Source organism: Heterodontus francisci, chromosome 34 (genome assembly GCF_036365525.1).
Source record: "Heterodontus francisci isolate sHetFra1 chromosome 34, sHetFra1.hap1, whole genome shotgun sequence".
Classification (NCBI taxonomy): Eukaryota; Metazoa; Chordata; class Chondrichthyes; order Heterodontiformes; family Heterodontidae; genus Heterodontus; species Heterodontus francisci.
The window spans coordinates 9419801-9432801 of NC_090404.1; the positions used below are offsets into that span (position 1 = coordinate 9419801).

General features: G+C 43.7%; 1 protein-coding gene across 3 annotated transcripts in view; it reads right to left on the reverse strand.

The window, feature by feature from the left end:
* The window catches only part of LOC137349018 (zinc finger protein 229-like), a 36667-nt gene extending 26099 nt beyond the window's left edge, over window positions 1-10568 (reverse strand). Inside the window, exons 1-2 of one of the 3 annotated variants that reach the window (XM_068014275.1) lie at window positions 10434-10568; window positions 9496-9608 (exon numbers count right to left, since the gene is read on the reverse strand). The gene's annotated coding sequence lies outside the window, so the exon portion shown is untranslated. Of the gene's footprint in view, window positions 1-9495; window positions 9609-9754; window positions 10369-10400 lie in introns of those variants that run through there. The other 2 variants (XM_068014273.1, XM_068014274.1) reach the window with 2 other exon arrangements.
* Between the last annotated feature and the right edge of the window lie 2433 nt (window positions 10569-13001).

A 13001-nucleotide genomic window follows, 5' to 3' on the forward strand; every position in this document is an offset into this window, starting at 1 on the left:
CAGAACGCTCCATCCAGTTGGACCGTGCCGTACTACCTATCCTTCTTGGGAAAGTTTCTGCGGGAAAACACCTTTGACAACCAATCCATCAGGCAGTGGTCTGCACGGAATGTCCTCAAGGCCCTACGGGAAAAGGAGGTGGTGGATCCTGTCGGATGGTTCCCCGAGCAGACTGCCAAAGTCATTTCACAGAATGCCCCATCAGCAGAACTTTCAAACAAGCACCAAGACATAGCTTGGCTGGTGGTGAGAAGGGCCTTCCCTGTCAGATCCTTCCTGCACGCCCAGAGTCTCGTCCCCTCCACACGCTGCCCTCGAGGTGGCTGTGGTGGGGAAGAGACAGTTGCCCACCTCCTTCTGGAATGTGTCTTTGCAAAGCAGGTGTGGAAAGAGATGCAGTGGTTTTTATCGAGATTCATCCCAAGAAGCTCTGTAACACAGGAGTCTGTGCTCTACGGGCTGCTCCCAGGGACGCACACTGAAATAAACATCAACTGCTGCTAGAGTACCATCAATTCAGCGAAAGACGCTGTTTGGTCTGCCCGAAACTCGCTGGTCTTCCAGCGCAAAGAGTTGTCCACGACCGAGTGTTGCAGACTGGCACATTCCAAGGTCCAGGACTACGTGCTGACGGATGCACTAAGCTTGGGGCAGCTGCTGCAAAGGCTCAATGGGGAAAGACCATTGTGGAAGGTCCTCCCACCAAAGTGAACTGGGGGACTGGACCCATGGGAAACACCTCAGGCTGTATATACCAAATATGGGTTTACTGTAAAACGTACATGGCATGTAAAATGGAATGGAAGGGTTGTGAGGCAACTCACTCCTGTATCGAAGAAAACGGATTTCCTTTGCACCTTTTGGAATGTCAACTTGGTGCTGTTTTGAACGGTTTTGTAATGCACTGTTTATACAGATGTTTATGAATAAAGTATATTTTTGGGGTAAAAAAATCTGTTTGTGGACTCGACTCCAATTTCCTGCCCACCTCCCGATATCCTTTGTTTCCCTTGTTTGTTAGGAATCTGTCTACCTCTGCCTTAAAAAGATTCAATGACCCTGCCTCCACCACTCTCCAGGAAAGAGATTTTCAGACTCACAACCCTCAGAGAAAAATTTCTCCTCATCTGTCTTAAATGGGAGACCCGTTATTTTTAAACTGAGTCCCCTAGTTTTAGTCTCTCCCCAAGGGGAAACATCCTTTCAACACCCACCCTGTCAAGTCCCCTCAGGATCTTATATATTTCTATCAGATCACAGAATCATTACAGTGCAGGAGGCCATTCAGCCCATCATGTCTGCACCGGCAATCCGGAAACCAATTCCCTCAATTCCATTCCCCTGCCTTCTCCCCATAACCCTGCACATTCATTCTTTTCATAAATGTCTAATTTCCTTTTGAATGCGTCAATTGAACCTGTCTCCACCACGTTCTCAGGAAGCGCATTCCACACCTTAACCACTTGCTGCGTGAAAAAGTTTTTCTTCAGGTCACTTTTGCTTCTCCTAGGAAATACTTTAAATCTGTGCCCTCTCGCTCGCAATCCTTTCACAAGTGGGAACAGTTTCTCTCTATCTCCTCTGTCCAGACCCCTCGTGATTTTGAATACCTCTATCAAATCACTTCTCAGCCTTCCCTTCTCCAAGGAGAACAGTCCTAACTTCTCCAATCTAAATTAAATTCCTCATCCCTGGAACCATTCTCGTGAATCTTTTCTGTACTCTCTCCAATACTCTCGCGTCTTTCCTAAAGTGCGGTGCCCAGAACTGGACGCAATATTCCAGCTGAGGCCGAACTAGTGTCTTATACTTCCTTGCTTTTGTACTTTATGCCCCTATGTCTCTATTAATAAAGCCCAGGATACTGTATGCTTTATTAACTGCGCTCTCAACCTATCCTGTCACCTTCAATGACTTATGCACATATACACCTAGGTCCCTCTGCTCCTGCAACCCCTTTAGAATCGTAACCTTTATTCTATATTCTCTCCATGTTCTTCCTACCAACATGAATCACTTCACATTTCTCTGCATCGAACTTCATCTGCCACCTGTCTGCCCATTCCACCAACCTATCAATGTCCTTTAGAAGTTCTACACTATCCTCCTCACAGTTCACAATGTTTCCAAGTTTCATATCATCTGCAAATTTTAAAATGGTGCCCTGTACACCAAGGTCTAGGTCATTAACATACATCAGGAAAAGCAAGGGTCCCAACACTGATCCTTGGGGAACTCCGCTACAAACCTTCCTCCAGCCCAAAAAACATTCATTAACCACTACTCTTTGTTTCCTGTCGCTCAGCCAATTTCGTATCCATGTTGCTACCATCCCTGTTATTCCATGAGCTACAAGTTTGCTCACAAGTCTGTTGTGTGGCACTGTATCAAATGCCTTTTGAAAGTCCATGTACACCACATCAACAGCATTGCCCTCATCAACCCTCTCTGTTACCTCCTCAAAAAACTCCAAGTTAGCTAAACATGATTTTCCCTTAAGAAATCCATGCTGGCTTTCCTTAATTAACTCGCATTTGTCCATGTGACTACTGATTTTTTCCCAAATTATTTTTTTCTAGAGGTTTTCCCACCACCGAAGTTAAACTGGCCAGCCTGTAATTGCTGAGCTTATCTTTACACCCTTTTTTGAATAAAGGTTTAATGTTTGCAATTCTCCAGTCCTCTGGCACCATCCCAGAGTCTAAAGAAGACGGAGAAATTACGGCCAGTGTCTCTGCAATTTCCACCCTTAATTCCCTCAGTATCCTTGGATGCATCTCATCTGGTCCTGGTGCTTTATCCACTTGAAGTACAGACAGCCTATATAATACTTCCTCTTTATCAATTTTAAACCCCTCTAGCATTTGACTTACCTCCTCTTTCAACATTGTCTTGGTTGCATCTTCTTCCTCGGTAAAGACGGATGCAAAATATTCATTTAATATCTCAGCTATGCGCTCTGCATCCATGTATAAATCCCCTTTTTGGTCTCTAATCGGCCCCACTCCTCCTTTTACCACCTTTTTACTATTTATATACCTGGAGATCGCCTCTCATCCTTCTAAACTCCAATGTATACAGACCCAATCTATCCAATCCAACCTTTCCTCATAAGATAACTGTCTCATCCAGGAATCAGTCAAGTGAAATAAAAACAAGAAATGCTGGAACCACTCAGCAGGTCTGGCAGCATCTGTGAAAAGAGAAGCAGAGTTAACGTTTCGGGTCAGTGACCCTTCTTCGGAACTGCTTCTCTTTTCACAGATGCTGCCAGACCTGCTGAGTGGTTCCAGCATTTCTTGTTTTTATTTCAGATTTCCAGCATCCGCAGTATTTTGCTTTTATATCAGTCAAGTGAACCTTCTCTGAACTGCTTCCAATACAATTATATCATTTCTTAAATAAGATGACCAAAACTGGACACAATACTCTAGATGTGGTCTCATCAATGCCCTGTACAACTGTAACAAAACATCTCTACTTTTATATTTTATTCCCCTTGCAATAAATGACAACATTGCATTTGCCTTCTTAATCATTTACTGCACCTGCATACAAACATTTTGTTTTTCATGTACTAGGACAATCATATCCCTCTGCATTTCAAAGTTCTGCAATCTCTCTCCGTTGATCCTATTCTATTCTATCCAGCCAAAGTGGACAAGTTCACACTTTTCCATATTATACTCCATCTGCCAAATCTTTGCCCACTCACTTAACCTATCTATACCCCTTTGCATAATCCTTATGTCCTCTTCACAACATACTCTCCTACCTATCTTTGTGTTAGCAGCAATTTTAGCAACCATGCATTGGCCTTCATCCAAGCCATTGATATAGATTGTAAATAGTTGAGGCCCCAGCACTAATCCTGCAGCACTCCATTAGTTACAGCTTGACAACCTGAAATAACCCATTTACGCATACTCTCTCTTTCCTCTATCCTCTATCCATGCTAATATGTTACCCCCCTTTAGAATGAGCTCTTATTTTGTTTAGCAACCTTTGATGTGGCACCTTGTCAAATGCCTTCTGGAAATCCAAGTACACCACATCCACAAGTTCCCCTTTATCCGTGTTCCCTGTTACTTCCTCAAAGAACTCTAATAAATTAGCCAAACAATTTCCCTTTCACAAAACCATGTTGACTAGGCCTGTTGCATTGAGATATTCTAAATGACCTGCTATAATCTCCTTAATAACAGAATCCAGCATTTTCCCTATGACAGATGTTAAGCTAACTGGCCTGTAGTTTCCTGCTTTCGGTCTTCCTCATTTCTTGAATGGCGGAGTTACATTCGCTATTTTCCAATCTGATGGTACCTTTCCAGAATCTAGGGAATTTTGGGAAATTAAAACCACTTCTTTGAAGACTCTAGGATGAAGTCCATCAGGACCTGGGGACTTGTCAGCTTTTCATTCTAGTAATTTTCTCCGTACCCTTTCCCTGGTGATGGTAATTGTTTTAAATTCCTCCCTCCCTTTCAACTCTTGATTAACAATTATTTCTGGGATGTTATTTGCATCTTCTAAAGTGAAGAGAGATGCAAAAAAATCTGTTCAATTCCTCTGCCATTTCCTTATTTTCCATTATCAACTCCTCAGACTCACTCTCTAGAGGACCAAAACTCACTTTACTTACTCTTTTTCTTTTTAATTACCTGTAGAAACTCTTACGATCCATTTTTATATTCCTAGCTAGCTTTCTCTCATACTCTAATTTCTTTATTATTCTTTTAGTCATTCTTTGCTGTTTTTTTATATTCTCTCCAATCTTCTGACCTGCCAGTACTCTTCACTGAATTGTACACCTTTTCTTTCAATTTGGTACTATAATTAACTTCCTTAGTTAGCCACGGATGTTGCGACCTTACCCTGGAGTCTTTCTTTCTCACTGGAATGTATCTTTGTTGAGTATTATGAAATATATCCTGAAATGTCTGCAACTGCATCTCTACAGACTAATTAATCTAATTTCCCAGTTTAATTTAGCCAGCTCTGTCTTCAAACCCTCATAATTACCCTTCTTTAAGTTTAAAATGCTAGTCTTAAGTCCACTCTTCTCACCTTTAAACCATATTGTGATCACTGCTACCTAGGGGCACCTTTACTCTGAAGTCATTCATTACTCCTGTCTTGTTACACATTACCACCTCCAGAGCAGGCTGACCGGCTCTAGAACATACTACTCTAAGAAACTGTCCCAAAAACACTCCATAAACTCATCTTCCAGACCAACTTTGCCAATCTGATTTGTCCAATCTATCTGTAGATTAAAATCATGATTATACGTTTCTCCCAAGCCCCCATTATTTCTTCCTGTAGACCCTTTCCTAGTGTGGTTACTTTTAGGGGGCCTATAAACTACTGCCACAAGTGACTTCCTACCTTTACTATTTCTTATCGCTACCCAAACTGATTCTACATCTTGATTTTTAGAACCAAGGTCACCTCTCTATTGTATTAATGTCATCCTTAATTAACAGAGCTGCCCCTCCACCTTTCCCTAGTTTCCTGTCCTTCCAAAATGTCATGCACTCTTGAATATTCAGGTCCCAGCCTTTGTCATTGTGGGAGCAATTTTGCTGAGTTTTGCTTCTATACCTATTATTTTGTAGACAGATTAATATAATCCTAGTGAGAACGTATACACATATTCTCTCTTATATGAGTTGAAAGTATAGCCACACATTGATACAAAATGGAGTTTTATCCCGAGGCACTGTGGGACAGAGCTCACAGTTGGCGCCTGGTACAGCATAACACAGATAACGAGAGGGGGCCCCCTCTTATCAGTGAATCTACAGACTGCCCGGCACCTTCAGGAATGCAGGCCCATTTAAGGTGATAATTGGGAGACTTCAGGATAATGGATGGGACCTGAGCTCATCAACTGATGATCAGGGCCGGCATAAGCTGATCATGTTGCCACATGATGACTAATCAATGATTTAATTGGTACTATGTGTAATGTATGTAATCAATAACCATTCTGATTGGATTGTGTCCAGCCAGGATGGGCTGAGTAACTGTATATCCGTTGTGGATTTCCTTTGTTCTACAGAGTAACACTGGACCGCTTTTAGGTAAGGTGTGCTCTCCATGATATCATGCATAAAGTCTGTTTATTCTCAAAGTCGGAGTCCGGAGAATTTGTTGAATCATTGGGTTAACTGGATTTTCTCCAACAGTCATCTTGCAGCCATGTCTCTCTAATGGCCATCAGATCATACATATTTATTTCTATTTGAGCTAACAATTCATTTGTTTTGTTACAAATGCTAGGCGCATTTAAATACAGAGCCTTTAGTTTTGTCTTTTTACGATTTACGCAACCACTAGCCTTAGCTGCTCGCACTCTTAATTTTGTACATTCTGTCCCTTCCTGCAACACTATTATTTCCCTTCTTACTACCTTGCCTTGCCCTCTCTCTTTAATTTATCATATCTTCTCTCACTTGATCCCTCGCCCTACACGCACCCCCCCCCCCCCACCCCAGCATGGTTCAGGTGAGAACCATCCCAATGGTCCTGGACTCCGATCAGAGCTACCCCTCCTCCTTTTCCATTCTGCCTGTCTTCTTGAAATATTGTGCACACTGGAATATTTATTTCCCAATCTTGGTCACCGTGTACCCATGTCTCTGTAATGGTGATGAGATCTAAACCATTTATCTCTATTTATGCCACTAGTTCATCTATCTTATTGTGGATGCACCGCACATTCAGATAAAGTGACTTCAATTTTAGTTTTTACTACTATTCCCTGCAGGGTCCTTACTCTCTGATGCACTATCACCATTAAACTCTCTGTCCCTTCCTGTCCCCCTCAGCCTCTCTTTACCCACATCGATATACTTTTGTACTTTCCCAACTTTCATCTTTGGATTTCTAAATCTCTGTTCACCAGAACCCTCCTCCCCCTCTTAGTTTAAAGCCATTTCTCCTGACTCTGACCTTATCTGCTGTTGCACTCTTATGTTTGCACACTCTGTCCCTTCCTGCTTACCATTACCTGTATCACTACCCTGCACTATTGCCTTGTCCTTTCTCTCCTCACGTGAAGCCACTCCACTCCCCCACCCCACCAATTGTTTATCTGAAAGCCCTCTCTACTGCCCTAGTTATATGACTCATTAGGACACTGGTGCCAGCATGGTTCAGGCAAAGGCTGTCCCAATGGTACATTTCCCTCTTGGCACCAGTATGGGTGCCAGTCACGCATGAATCAAAACCTAGTTCTCCCACACCAATCTTTGAGCCACGCGTTAATCTCTCTGATCTTGTTTACTCTAAGCCAATTTGCTTGTGGCTCAGGAAATCATCCAGAGATTATAACCTTTGTGGATCCGCTTTTTAAATTTAGCTCGTAGCTGTTCATACTCCCTCTTTCTTAGTCCTACCTCTGTCATTGGCGCCCACATGGACCACAACAACTGAATCCTTTCCCTTCCACTTCAATTTCCTCTCCAGCCCCGAGATGTTTTTAACCCTGACATCGGGCAGGCAACACAGCCTTCGGGACGTGCTCTCAGCTGCAAAGTAAATATCTAACCCTCTGACTATACCGTCCCCTACAACAGTTATTTTTACTCCCTCTACTTGAATGGCCCCCTGCACTCCAGCGCCATGGTCAATTTGCTAATCCTTCCTGCAGTCCCTGCTCTCATCCACACAAGCTGCAAGAAACTCAAACAAGTTGGACAACTGCAGGGACTGAGGCTCCTCCAGTACTAGCTTTTGGAACCCCACACCTGCCTTATTCGGAGTCACACCCTCCTGTCTTTGACCACGGACCAAATCTGAAGTAGCTAGCCTAAGGGGTGTGACTGTCTCCTGGAACCAAACCTCCAGGTGACTTTCTCCCTCCCTTCCTTGATGCATCACACTGTCCAAAGCTTCGACTCCAGCTCATCAACTCCAAACCGAAGTTCATCAAGCTGCAGACATTTACTGCAGATGTGGTTGCAGTGGATCACACTGGCATCCACCAGTTCCCGCATGCTACAGCTGCAACATATCACCTGCTCTGCCACCTCCATTGTATTTTATTTAACTAATTAGGTTTCAAGTTTAGAAATAGCACTGATAATATAACTACAAACTAAGTAGTTTAACTAGTTAACCTACAATAAAAGCAAAATACTGCGGATGCTGGAAATCTGAAACAAAAACAAGAAATGCTGGATTCACTCAGCAGGTCTGGCAGCATCTGTGGAAAGAGAAGCAGAGTTAACGTTTCGGGTCAGTGACCCTTCTTCGGAACTGACAAATATTAGAAAAGTCACAGATTATAAACAAGTGAGGTGGGGGTTGGGCAAGAGATAACAAAGGAGAAGGTGCAGATTGGACCAGGCCACATAGCTGACCAAAAGGTCATGGAGCAAAGGCAAACAATATGTTAATGGTGTTTTGAAAGACAAAGCATTAGTACAGATTAGGTGTGAATATACTGAATATAGAACATCAAGTGCAAACCTGAAGAAAAACAACCTGAAAAAAACAGTGGGTAAGCAAACTGAACAAACTAAGATGAAATTAAATAAATGCAAAAAATGTAAAAAGGAATGCAAAAAAAAAAGGAAGAAAAAATAACTAAAAATGACTAAAAATGAAAGTAAAGTGGGGGGCTGTCATGCTCTGAAATTATTGAACTCAATGTTCAGTCCGGCAGGCTGTAGTGTGCCTAATCGGTAGATGAGATGCTGTTCCTCGAGCTTGCGTTGATGTTCACTGGAACACTGCAGCAATCCCAGGACAGAGATGTGAGCATGAGAGCAGGGGGGAGTGTTGAAATGGCAAGCAACCGGAAGCTCAGGGTCCTGCTTGCGGACTGAGCGGAGATGTTCCGCAAAGCGGTCACCCAGTCTGCGCTTGGTCTCCCCAATGTAGAGGAGACCACACTGTGAGCAGCGAATACAGTATACTACATTGAAAGTAGTACAAGTAAATCAATGCACTATTTATATCTCTCCAGTACCAGTTTAAACAACTGAAACAGTTTACAAAGGGGAAAAAAACTTAAAACTCACCAACCAATAACCTACCTGCTCCCTAATGACTACCTCTGGGCTTCAGCTCTCAGGTCTCACCGTCTCAAACTCCCTCTCTCGGATCATTGCTTGTTCTGTACAAAACCAGAACAGCATCTCCTCCCTCACTGCACCAAATTCCCACACTCAGCAAATTCCCGAGTTCAGCACTCTGTTTCGCAGTTGAGCAGATCTTTGTGCTGCTTACTTTGTGCATCAGCAGAACCTCCTGTATTTCTACTAGGTGGAACTCTAGAGACCTGAGTCAGGCCTTACTGACTAGCGAACCAATTCTAACTAGCTACCTAAGTAATCAACTGTGCAGCCGAGACTAGCAGGCAGCTTGTTTACCACTGGCGAGACTGAAAGAGACTACAAATTAACATTAAAGTCAAGTTAAATACTAAATGGAAAAATGACAAGATTTTAGAAAGAGATCAACCTTTGAAATTCCCACACTTACCAAATTCCTGAATTAAGCACGTCACACAGCACTCAGTCGTGGTTCTGTTACATGAATCCAGAGGCCGTGAGTTCGAATCCTGCCATGGCAGTTTGAGAATTGGAAGTCAAAATCTGAAAATAAACAAGCTGGTTGTCAGTAGAAGTGACCATGAAGCTGCTGGATTGCCTAAGAACATTCATTTATACAGCCTTTCCCAACCTGAGGGTCTTCCAAAGCACTTTTCAACTAAATAAGCTCATTTAAAATGTGTACTCACTCTTAAAATGTAGGATAATGTGGGCAGCCCAAGCTGCGCACAGCAAGATCCCAAAAACAGCAAAGGGATAAAGGACTGGATAGTCCACTTTTTCCACAATTGGTGTAAAATTGGTTGTTAATGTCTCTCAAGAGATGGAAACCTGCCATCCTTACCCAGTCTGGGCCTGTATATGTGACTGAAATCTTGCATTAATATGGGTGACTAGTAACTGCCCCTGAAGTGGCCGAATGATCCACTCAGTCGTATGAAACCGGTTCAAGGAGGCGGCCGCCCACCACCAGCACCTTCTCAAGGGGAGACTAGGGACAGGGTAATAAATACCAGCTTTACCAGCGATGCCCACATCCCAAGAATGAATTAGTAAAAACTTGCAGCCAGTCCTTTCCTCAAAGGGACTGGTGGAAAATCTGAAGCCCACCCACTGGAGACACCAAAACCCATCCAAGCTCAGTCATTATCAACCAGGTTTTCTGTCACCCATTGCCTCCCCCTCGAAGGTTGTAACATTAAAATCCTTGTGTTTCAGTGTTTTGGGTGGCCCCAGTCAGAGTGGTGTCCTCCCCAGGAGAGAGGCCAGCCCGGAGCCTGCCGGCTGCCACTCAAGCCCCAGGCTCTCTCCGCGGCCTTGCTCCTGGCCGCTCACCTGCTGCTGCTCAGCTCGAGCTCGATGGCCCACCTGTGCCGGCGCGCGCCGTTACCAAGCCACGCCCCCGCAGCCATGGCAACGCCGGCGACCGTTAACCATTTCCCGCTCAAACTTCTCGATGCGAAAAAAAATCCTCCGCGCGCCTCATAACAACCGCCACTCTCGCAATTCGCGCACGCGCAGCTGCTCAGCTCGGGGTGAAATGTCAAACCCCGCCCCCATCGTCGCCATCTTTGTTCGGGGCAAATCTGCACGAACGCGATTAAACCAGGCGAAATGAAGTATCGCAGCCCCATAGAAAGATGGACGTCACTCCCGAAAAGGACCTTTCACAATATTGTTTGTTTTTTGAAAAAAAGTATTTATCTTTTGCAAGTTGCGTTGAACCTTATTTTCATTTCTTCTTGGGCGAAATATTGTGCAGCTATATTTTAATTTTAATGTTGATTTACTTGTACCCATTCGTCTCTTTTTACAAAGATGTCTGAAATCTCTGAACCTGCCTTTGGGGTTTTCAATGGCGGGTTGGTTGACATTCTTCCATCTACAGAAAGATGATGGACTCGCAGCAAACAATCCATTTAAGTGGGGTGTCTTCTCTTGGTTCACCTTTGCTGTTGCTGTGAAGGCCAATCCTTGGGAGGCAGATTCTGCCACAAGTGCTGCAGGTGAAGCTGCCAAGTGACTGTGTGAGTTGTTGTTTTTGACATTGACGCCTGTTGTGAAGCTGCTGCAGCAACTGGTCATCGTGGTCGTGCAAACCAGTCCACAGGATGTGTCACCATTTCCCACTTTCATCAGCTAGTGATTCCCAGGTGCGATAGTTCACTGGTCCCAGTCACCTCACCATACAGAAGGTCCTTGGGTATGCGACTGTCTTCCATCCTGTGGATGTGTCTGATCATTCCCCGTGGAAGTGAATGTGCCTTATTCACACTACAGGAGCCCAGCGCGCAGGCACGGTGCTGGACTGTACCAGGGGCTTGTGCAGTGTCACTTTGACCAGAGCTGTGCGAGTGCTGGAGACACTTTCACGGCAGCTGAGAATAGGGATAGACACCGACATGTTGCACCACGGACATTTGACAAAATTATTGAGTCAGCCATGGACATGGGGCAATGAAGCTGTATATAAAATCTATAGCCAATCAAATGCCATCAAAATACAGTCTGATGTAAAACACATTTCTCCTTATAAATAAAGTAGCTATAAATAAAAACACCAATGGAGAGCAGCACGTATTAGCTAGCTAGCAAGCAAAATATTATTCAATGCCAATGCAAATTACTTTTGTTGACGGAGTAGAGCTAACTGCATCATGACCTCTGTGGATTCACACTGTGTCACAAAGGCTTGCTTGGGTCTGCAATTGAAACCCGACCCGAGCTCAACAGAACCACATCCGACCTGAGCCCAACCCGGCGCGAGTTCTTTGATTTTTTTTCCCGCGCCCGACCTGATTTGACCCGACCACTGGAATGAAGTTGATTATATTAAAGTGGTTGTGCTCTATCTCTATCGCTCACTGCAGACTGGTGCGGAGTCCGGATTCATGCTCCCTGCCTTGACGTCCTGGCTGTCACTGTATCCGACCTGAGCCCAAATGCCGGACCCGGAAGAACGACCCGACCCAAACCCGATACATGTTGTCGGGCCCGGTCGTGTTGGGTAGCCATGCTGTACTGTGTTAGGAGTGCAGATTCATCCAATAAACCATGACACTCAAGGAGAGGATTGTTATTGTGGTCATTGAGGTAAGACGGTAGAAAAATCAGCAATAGGAGGACGGACCATTTCTCACACTGCTTTTGTCACAAGTCAGTTATGGTCTCTGTTTGTGCAACTTCTCCACCTGCTTGTAATATGTATCTGAAGACATGGCAGCCAACAAAAGGGCAATGATCTCCAAATCAGGAGAATTTTATCGGGTGAAGCAGATAGTACTTCAGAAGAGTCATGTAAAACAGAAAAGCAGAGTGGGACATGAAGGAACAGAGAAATTAACAGTAGGCAGCCAAGACTAGTTTATTCATCTTGACAGGCTGTGAAACCAGGTCCTGGATTCTAAAATACAGAAACAGAATCTCTCATTGACAAAATGTCATTTGCTCACCAAAGCTGGTGATAAAATTAGACACAATTACGAATAAAGAGCACCTTTCAGTTCCTCCAATCAAGCGATTCTCTTAAATTCACTTATGTCTATATCTCAGTCTATCACTGTCAATTCAGATTCAGCTCTGACAAGATAATTATTAACAAAAAGCTTTTCTGCAATATGTTGAGCAGTTGTTACTGCATGTATTATTCAGTTACAAAATGTTTAGTCACTATCTGTAAGATTCTACTCCAGACAAACCAATTTATGTCCAAGCCAAATCTCTTACCTGTTAGCAAAGGTGCACATTTAATGTAATGCAATTATATGATACAGACAACTTTCAAATGACATTGGCCACTCAGGTTATCTGCCCTCAAACTGGACAGTAAATGATGCACTTTGCAGTTACTGATCTTTGACATACTTGTAAAACTTGTCCTTTAATCCAATTTACAGCAAAGAAATCAGTTAATGACATGCTTCAATGACCATGTTA